Consider the following 8,848-nt stretch of genomic DNA (forward strand, 5'->3'; position numbering starts at 1 on the left):
TAAGCCACGTCGCCCCAGGAGCCTATCGACACGTGTTGTACGAGCGAGTCATTATGCCCAACGTAGGTCCGAGGTACGCCCCGCGTACCGAGGCCTCGTAGGCTATAAAAAAGCAGCGAAGCCAGCCATCTTTCTCACAACTTTCCACCCTCTTTCTCTCACTACTTTCTCTCTTTAACCCCCCCCCCCCCCCTAAAGCCTAGGGTACCCCCTAGCACCCAAAGAAAGGCCCGAGGCTCCCGAAGGCTCTGAGAAAAAGAGCTTTTCGGCTCAGAAACGCTTCTCCAGCAAAGCCTGATTTTTAACAAAAATCCGCTGTAAGTGAGATACGTCTACCATACTTTAAATATAGCTTATATTTAAATATAATATCATTATTATGAACCTATAAATAAGAGTTATCAGTGATTTAAAGTCGTTATACTCATTGATCTACTTACGAGAATGGTGTCTAGGCTGTGATTTAGTGAGGTGTTTAAAGTGGGATTTCCAAACAGTATAGTTGTTCCTTACTTGATAGATCATGAAGTAGACTTTGAGTTAATGATGAATCTAGACTAATAATTAGTCGCAATTAATATTAGACTAAAATCTAGTGGTAATGATACTAGGTTTCGTCGAAGGAAAATAAATTGAGCGAAGAATTGTCTGAGTTCGGAATCGTCACTTTAACAAGTGAGTGCATAGTTACTTTCATCTTACACATAGATATGAAGTATTTTATATAAATTACGTGCTATGTGTGCTTATTGTCTGAATACTTGTTGTCTATACTAGATGAAAGATTTTATACGTGTTTTAAATAATTTAAACTGTATATGTATTTTATATCTACAAAATGTGTTGGGTAAAACATGGGTAGATGTAATAGTTGGGTGTGATGAAATAAAATGATGAGATGTCTCGATGTTGATGATGTTTCCAGTCATCTAGTGGATTATAGATGACGACCACAGACTTTTCTAGACAGTCCAGTGGAACGCTAGCAAGCTCGCAACCTGTAGGTGTTTGTGAACGATGTGTTTCACCGGTGTACTCCATCCCCCTCGTAGTTTCCTTAAGAACATTTATTGTTGAGGAACCCCCTTGGTAGTAGTGTCCATCCCGATGATGATCTTTAGGCTAGGTCCTTTATGATAGGTATTTTAGGGACATAAAGTGAGGATAACCGGAACGGGTAATCGGGTAATTATTGGTTGATGAAATTAATCAACTTATTTATTGTGGGTTGAAAACCCTATGTGCTACCAGGCTCCCAAGCTTAGCCCACTCAGTTTCTTGTATTACAGGTAGTGGCGCATGAGCATAGTAGATGATGTTTGGATGAGATATAAGGGATTATAGGCCTGTAAATATGAATAAATGTTGTAAGGCTTATATTGTACTGTTTATGCTTTTGATCTGTATCGAACATGACATCCCAAGGTTTTTAATGAAATACATTTATTCGGAAATGCTTTGATAAATCTTTATCATATTTTATTTTGGGAACAAATTCCGCAACACTTTTATTTAAAATGTTACTCTGATTTTCAAACAAAGCATAAATAAAATCGGTCTTTTCTGGCCGTAAAAATGGGGATGTCACAGAGAGGGAGGTTCAAGTATTCTAACTAATTATTGTATGGATGTAGGAATGATTGTGGGTCAATCAAAATTAAATAAAAATTTAAATAATTAAATAAATAAACAAGGGTAGTTTAGTAATTTGATAAATAGCTTCCACAAATAGTCCCTATAATCATGCTAGCATTCACTTTTAACCTAATCCCCCCTCCCCCGTTTCTTATATACAGCCGTTTGGTCCCATTTCCTATTCGTCGGCACAGTAACCTTATCCCTCCCTTCCGTCATCGATGTCTTCCAACAAAAAGAAGGGCTTTATTTCCCCGTGTTCATCACTTGACTAACAGACCGAGCAACAATGGAAGAAGGAAGACGAATGAAACACAGTGAGAGGGAAACACGAACCCAACGATTAAGTGGTAACGTTCGGTCCATTGTGAGGAGAAGAGGAGAATTCCAATCTCCGACGACTCCCTCACGAGTTTTTGCACGTCGTTAACAGAGAGGCGGTCTGATGGCGAAGACCACAAGGTCGAAGACGAGGCAGAAACGATAGAGGAGGCGACATATGAAGGTGTAAAGGGTCGCATTTGGTTGATCGATTCTCGAGGAGGTCATCTTCGGAATCGACGAGGTGGAAGCAGTGAAGGTGGGAAGAATCCGTGAAGCCCTCTTCCTGCTCTGATGGTGATGTGCGAAGGGGGAAAAGAAAGCAACGACCTTGTGGACCGATGGTTCGGTGGTGGCTAAGAGATTGTGGGGAGTGAGCGCCTCTAGTTTGGCCGACAGTCCTCGGTTGCTTCTTCTCATTGTTGACATCAAGAAAACCGAGGAAAAGCAATAGCAGCAGATGGCTGTGAAGAGGTGTTCCTGATAGAAATGGATAAATGGAATGGATTGATGGGGTTAATGTTTTACAGGAAATTGTTTGTTTTGCTTGACAGAATTCAATGTGATGTTTATTGCTTGAAATTGCCACGGAAAGAAGATGATACAATAACAATGAGTGGTTGTATTTCTCATTTGCAGGTATACATGAAATCAAAAACAAGAATGTTCTTGTTTTCTTTGTTAGGAACGAAACAAGAGATATCGAAGCAAAACATGGTACATATGAACCTTACAACATTTTACTGGAATGGAATCTTGAATTTCGATTTTGTCAGAATAGAATCTTGAATTCCATGTTTTCTTAAGCAGTGACTTACCAAACACACCACATAATGTAATCTCATAAGCTCACTTACCTACCTATCTTTTTCTCGAATGTCAATCTCACACAATGTAACTGTAAATGGCTTAGGGGTCAAGATATTGGAATGAACCAACAAGAAGGAGAGGGCCTAAAGGTTGGATAACATTGTATGGGATGAAGATGAACAATGACCACCAATCTTCCAAAAAGAATGGATTAATCTAGCAGAATAATATACAGTATAATGAAAAACTATATGTAATATTATATTCTAGTAGAATGATTTATAAATTGTGTTTCTTTGTTATTAATAAGTGTAACATTATCATAAAATACTATATAAAAAACTTTCTTTTCTAAGAATGTAATGAAAAAAAATTAACTTGTATCCAAATTCTGTTATTCTTCAAGAAGTTCATTAAATCAAAATATATATTATGTCAGAATGTGTATTCTTATATGGTTCAAGCATATTTGTTATTTTTCAATATATTGATAAACATATTCTGTCAAATATCCGAATTAGAAAAATTATCATCCCTACAATTAGATTTTTAAAATTAATAGAATTTATTTTCCCTTAAAATATGTAATTTTTCTTTTTTAAATTAATGTTAATTGACTAAAATACTCTTAGTATGAAATTAGATGGTATTTTTTTAATTATCTTTAATTTAATGTAGTAATATGTATTATTCACTTTCCAAAAATAAATAAAATGATTGACCCACAATCATTCATGTAACATCCTGATTTCCCAGGTATATCATTAATTTTATTTAATTATTTTGGAGTTTGAGGAGGAACTCGGCGAGTTGGAGCCAAGACTCGCCGAGTAGGGTCGCGGGTGTTCATCCAGGTTCACGTCCGGACTCGGTGAGTCCATTAGTGGAGTCGGCGAGTCCATGCTGTTTAATGAAACCCTAATCCCCCGGGTTTGGAGCCTATTTAAGGGCATTTATAGCCTCCCATTGTGGCTACCAGTCCCTTGAGAGAACCCTAAGTGAGCCAAATCGTTGCGAGGGAGAAGAAGTCACTTTTTGATCCTTGAACCCTTGGTTTAGCAAGAAGAAGGTGACAAGAGCAAAGAGGAGGTGCGATTTAAGCAGTTCCAGAGTTCAGAGACATCATTTTGAGGTAATGGTTCGAACCTCCTTCAGTTTTGGTGTTGATCATTAGATTTAGGGTTTTCTAACCCCTTTGGAGAGTGATTATGTGGAGCAAATGGTCCCTCTTCGAGTTTGTGCCTTGGATCTGGACTCAAAGAGGTCCAGAGACCTTGACCCTTGGAGCTTTATGGACCAGTTTGGGGTTATTGGCCTTAGGTTGCCATTTTTGGGACTAAATCTCCTTTTGATGCCTTGTTGTGGTTATACAAGCATCAAGTTTCGAACTTTACATGACATTCATGCTTGGGGAGGCCAGATCTATGGTTTAGGGAAACAGATCTGACCTCAGGAGGTCAATAGAGTTCGTGCATGGCATGAACTCGCCGAGTTGTTCTTGAGACTCGGCGAGTAGGGTTAGGGTTTCACGTAAATTGCTCAGTGAATAGACTTGCCGAGTTGGGGGATGACTCAGTGAGTCAGGAGGGGGTTAGAGGACTGGAGTTCAAGGCGGTACTCGCCGAGTTGTTCTTGAGACTCGACGAGTTGAGTCGGGGTGGCCCCGCAATTCTTGTCTGGTATGACTCGTCGAGCATAGGGAGGGACTCGACATACCAAGCGGGACAAAGAGTTGGTCGACATGTGTGTACTCGACGAGTCACCGGAGTGCACTCGGCGAGTTGGGTCAAAGTTTGATCGTTGACTTTTGTTGACTTTTAGGGTTTGGTCAGCAATGTGGCCTTTGGGCCAAGAAGGGGGGTAAAATGGTCTTTTACCCTTAAGAGGGTGCCAAGAGAGGATTGAGTCTAGTCTCGAGAGTTATGTTCAAGAGAGATTTTGTCTTATGTGATAGATGGTGGCGAGTTCGAGATGCAAGCGTGAGGATATCTGCTTCATGCTTGCCAGGTGAGTCTTCTCACTATACTTTACCTTGAGTAGGTAACCAGAGTTATGTGACAGAGTATTTGTATGCTATGTATGTTATGTGTTGTACTGCATTATTTCTATGTGATTTATGCTATGCATGTTTACAGAGTTAGAACCGGAAGGTTCCCAGAGTTAGAACCGGAGGGTTCACAGAGTTAGAACCGGAAGGTTCACAGAGTAGGGTCCACGGACCCACAGAGTTATAGCCTCGAGTGGCTAATATGTGTTATGTGTGGTATTTTGGGGAACTCACTAAGCTTCGTGCTTACAGTGTTTTGTGTTATGTGTTTCAGGTTTCTCTCAGGATCACGGGACGACACCGGCTCGATTGTACACACCAGAGAAGGAGTCATGTTTTGAGGATCCTGGTTTATTATGCAAGTGAAAATGGATTTATGTTTTGTAATTCGATTATGAATGAGGTTTTAAGCAAAGTGTTTTTAAGAATTAAACGATTATTTTTAAATGAAAATTTATTTTGAAATTTTCGGTGTTACAATTCATACATCCAAACAATAATCAGTTAGAATACAATAACTTAAGCGTGTGTGTGTATATATATATATATATATATATATATATATATATATATATATATATATATATATCTTTACTATCTTATAAAAGAAATCTCACTATTTCTAAAAATAGATTGAATATAATAATATTATTTTTTTAAGACGTTCAAATCATTAAGCTAATAGTACAAGTAGTCATCAATAAAATAATATTAAATTTTAACCTGTGTTTTGAATCCTTATATTTCTCAACAAATTCTATCTCCTTCCCTGAATTTCGGATAATTCAAAATTTGAAACTATCAGAAAATACATGTTGATTCAAATATCCCTCCTGCATATGGCTCTTTCTTACATCCCCTGTTATAAAGCCTACCGTGAATCTATTGTTAATGGAGGTTTTGCAACATTTTGCAAAGTATAGCATGTTATATTTTTGATGTTGAAGATCTGAAATTCTATCATAGTTAGGTAAGAATCCTCTTCTTGAATCCTTTTTTTCTCTCTCTAAACACAATGATGATCTCGAATCGTTCAGGTTATCTTGCACCCCTATATTCTCACATGTCTTCACCAATAACATCAGCCACCATTGTATTCACAAGATCAACCATCATCGCTGTCAAAACCATCAGACACTACTGCATCAGGCGACTCCTTCCTATTACTTCTTATTTGTATGTATTTTGAGTTAGAATCGCAAATCAAAACACCCATATCTTATTTGGAGTTGTTATTTGCTACACATCAAATGATAGAGCTTCAAGATTTTGTTTACCTCTCCCCTTATTTAGACATATGATCAATTTGTATGTGATTTTTTGGTAACAGAAAACTCGGATTTCTGTTGTTGCAAATATGTCAACAAAGTGTTTTCATTGCTCCACTTTCAGGTGACATTTTTGACCCAGACATGCTTTGATTTCAAAAAACTTGATTTTTTTATCTTCTTATGGATGTGATGGTTCTAGGAATGGTAGAAAACCTCAATCTCAATCCACGGACCCTAATCTTCTCCATCTATGTGAGAATACCTTGCTTTCTATTTCCTCACTTCCTCACCTGCCTCAACTCATTGAAAATTGACAATTAGTCCACCAGAAAGTCTATACGGCTCTTCTTCCCTTGAAGATTAACTTTCAGACAAGTGAAACTGGTAAATCCCATTCTTAGTTTTTTTTTTTGTCGCTTCAGTCCAAGAATTGGGGTTTTTATTAGTTTATATTTGATCTTCTTTTATGATTAATGATATTAGGTCTTCATTGTTAATTTTATTATTATGTATGTAGAAGGCTTCTTATTGAAGCCGCCCTAGGATGTCTAGAAACTTGAAAAGAAGGTCGTATAAACCATAGTGTTGGTCATTGAAGATGAATGGATTGGAAATTTGATTAGAACTTCTGAAAGGGTTGGGGCTAACCATGTAAGGTTGCTAGAAATTCATGTGTATCTTGATCTACATATTCTTTAGGTTCGGAAAAACCATTTTGTAATAGAGGCTTTATCAATAACGATATCAATATGCATAAAAAAATGGATCAAGAAAATGATTTTGAGATTGGATAGGGCAATGGCCTTATCTTAACATGTTTTTATTTTAATCCTTACTTGTAATTGATTTCATCATTTTTAACTTTTTGTATTTTTATCTTATAAATATATTGCGCGGGTAGACGGCTAGTATATATATATATATATATATATATATATATATATATATATATATATATATATATATATATATATATATATATATATATATATATATATATATATACAGACTTAGGTTATTATATTCAAAGTAATTATTGTGTTATTGTATGTATAAATGTGGGCCAATCATTTTACTTATTTTAAGAAAGTGATTAATACATATTATTGAATTAAATATAATTGAAAAATACCATCTAATTTAACTAGAAGGGTATTTTAGTCAATTAACATAGATTTAATAAAGAAAATTTGCATATTTTAAGGGATCATATATTTTATTAATTTTAAAAATCCGATTTTATGAATTATAAGGTTTTTAATTCGGACATTCTGACATAATATGTTTGAGTATGTTCAAAAATAAAAAAAATTCTTGAACCATAAAATAATAAAAATATTCTTGAACATATTTCTTGATCATGACTTTAAAATTTTCTTGTAGAATAACAAAATTCTCGAACCATCAATTGATGAATTAAAACAAAAATTACATTAATTCTTATAGAATACATGTAACAATTGCTAAGAATTACATTTATTGTTAAAGAATAAAACTAAAAAAACTTTCAAATCTGGAAAAAAAAACATCAAAATCTAATAAAGACACTACTACATTCTAAAAGAATAATGTTGCTAAGAGGCGTCGTTCAAATTTCGTGGTCCGTTCTTCAAGCATCAGCTTCTGTATAAACAAATTCAATAATAAATTAGTAAGAAAATATTCATATTCCATTCCAACATAATTGGAATTCGTGATTTCATTCTGATAGAATTGAATTCATTTACCAATAATTATATTAATTCGAAGACTTCTAACAGAATATGTTCATGATTATCATAAAAAAAAACATTCTTTTCTGATAGAATACTATAAACGAAGAAAAACCATTCAGTTGAAACATTTTAGCGAGCGCTTGGTGTGCATCAAAACAACTTTCAATTTCGGATGAGAGGGTGCTACAGCCGCTGCAATAAGAACCCTAACCTTAGGAGAGTGCTACAACCGCCACTTATACCCCATCCTTCACCCGCTTCCTCCTATCCGCCATTGGAGCCGGAAATCGCCGGAGCCACCCCCCCCCCCCCCCCCCTCCTATGTCTGAAAGAGAGCGAGCCAGTCGGATGCAAGAAGTCTAGGGTTGTCACGCCACCATCCCTTTCGTGTTGGCTAACTGTCGTGAACCGCTCAGTCACTGCCATGTTTATATGGCTACTGTGAACTACCGGTGCCCAACCACCGTCGCCGCTTCAACGAGCATCGAAGACGAAGGCCGCCAATTATAACTGTGGCAACGAGCGATCGGAAGAAGAAAGATATTGGTTGTCACGTTGTGTTTCACGTGAGTACGAGTGTTTCTGCTCGTGTCTGGATGCGTATTCCAAAATATGTCGTCGTGTGTGTGCTTGGTCGGCCGGAAGTGGAGTGTATACGAGAGGGAAATGAGAGGGAAAAGGTTGGGGGCGACGATGAATAGAAGAGAAGAGGGAAGAGGCGGACGTAAGGATATATACTAGAAATTGGGTTTTAAAATTGATATTCCTAAATTAAAAGGATATTCATTGATTTATATATTTACCATAATTAATTAAATGTATGATTACATATGTATCCTTTTGAAATGATTGGTCTATATTTATTCATCCAATAACACAATAATTACTTATATATATATATATATATATATATATATATATATATATATATATATATATATATATATATATATATATATATATATTTGGCGTTGTTATCTTCACAAATAAAATGAAAAGAAATCCTTAAATTATCGTTAAATTGCAAAAACAAACACGCAAGTGTAGTT

The 8,848-nt window shown here is 36.0% G+C and overlaps 1 long non-coding RNA gene across 1 annotated transcript; it reads right to left on the reverse strand.

The window, feature by feature from the left end:
• Nucleotides 1-7,492: 7,492 nt before the first annotated feature.
• On the reverse strand, nucleotides 7,493-8,540 carry LOC128132620 (uncharacterized). The gene is made up of 2 exons (XR_008230863.1): nucleotides 8,011-8,540; nucleotides 7,493-7,707 (listed from the first exon to the last, which is right to left on the reverse strand). It is a non-coding gene; the product is annotated as an uncharacterized LOC128132620 (long non-coding RNA).
• Nucleotides 8,541-8,848: the final 308 nt, after the last annotated feature.

The sequence above is a fragment of the Lactuca sativa genome, chromosome 3 (genome assembly GCF_002870075.4).
Source record: "Lactuca sativa cultivar Salinas chromosome 3, Lsat_Salinas_v11, whole genome shotgun sequence".
In the NCBI taxonomy this organism is placed as follows: Eukaryota; Viridiplantae; Streptophyta; class Magnoliopsida; order Asterales; family Asteraceae; genus Lactuca; species Lactuca sativa.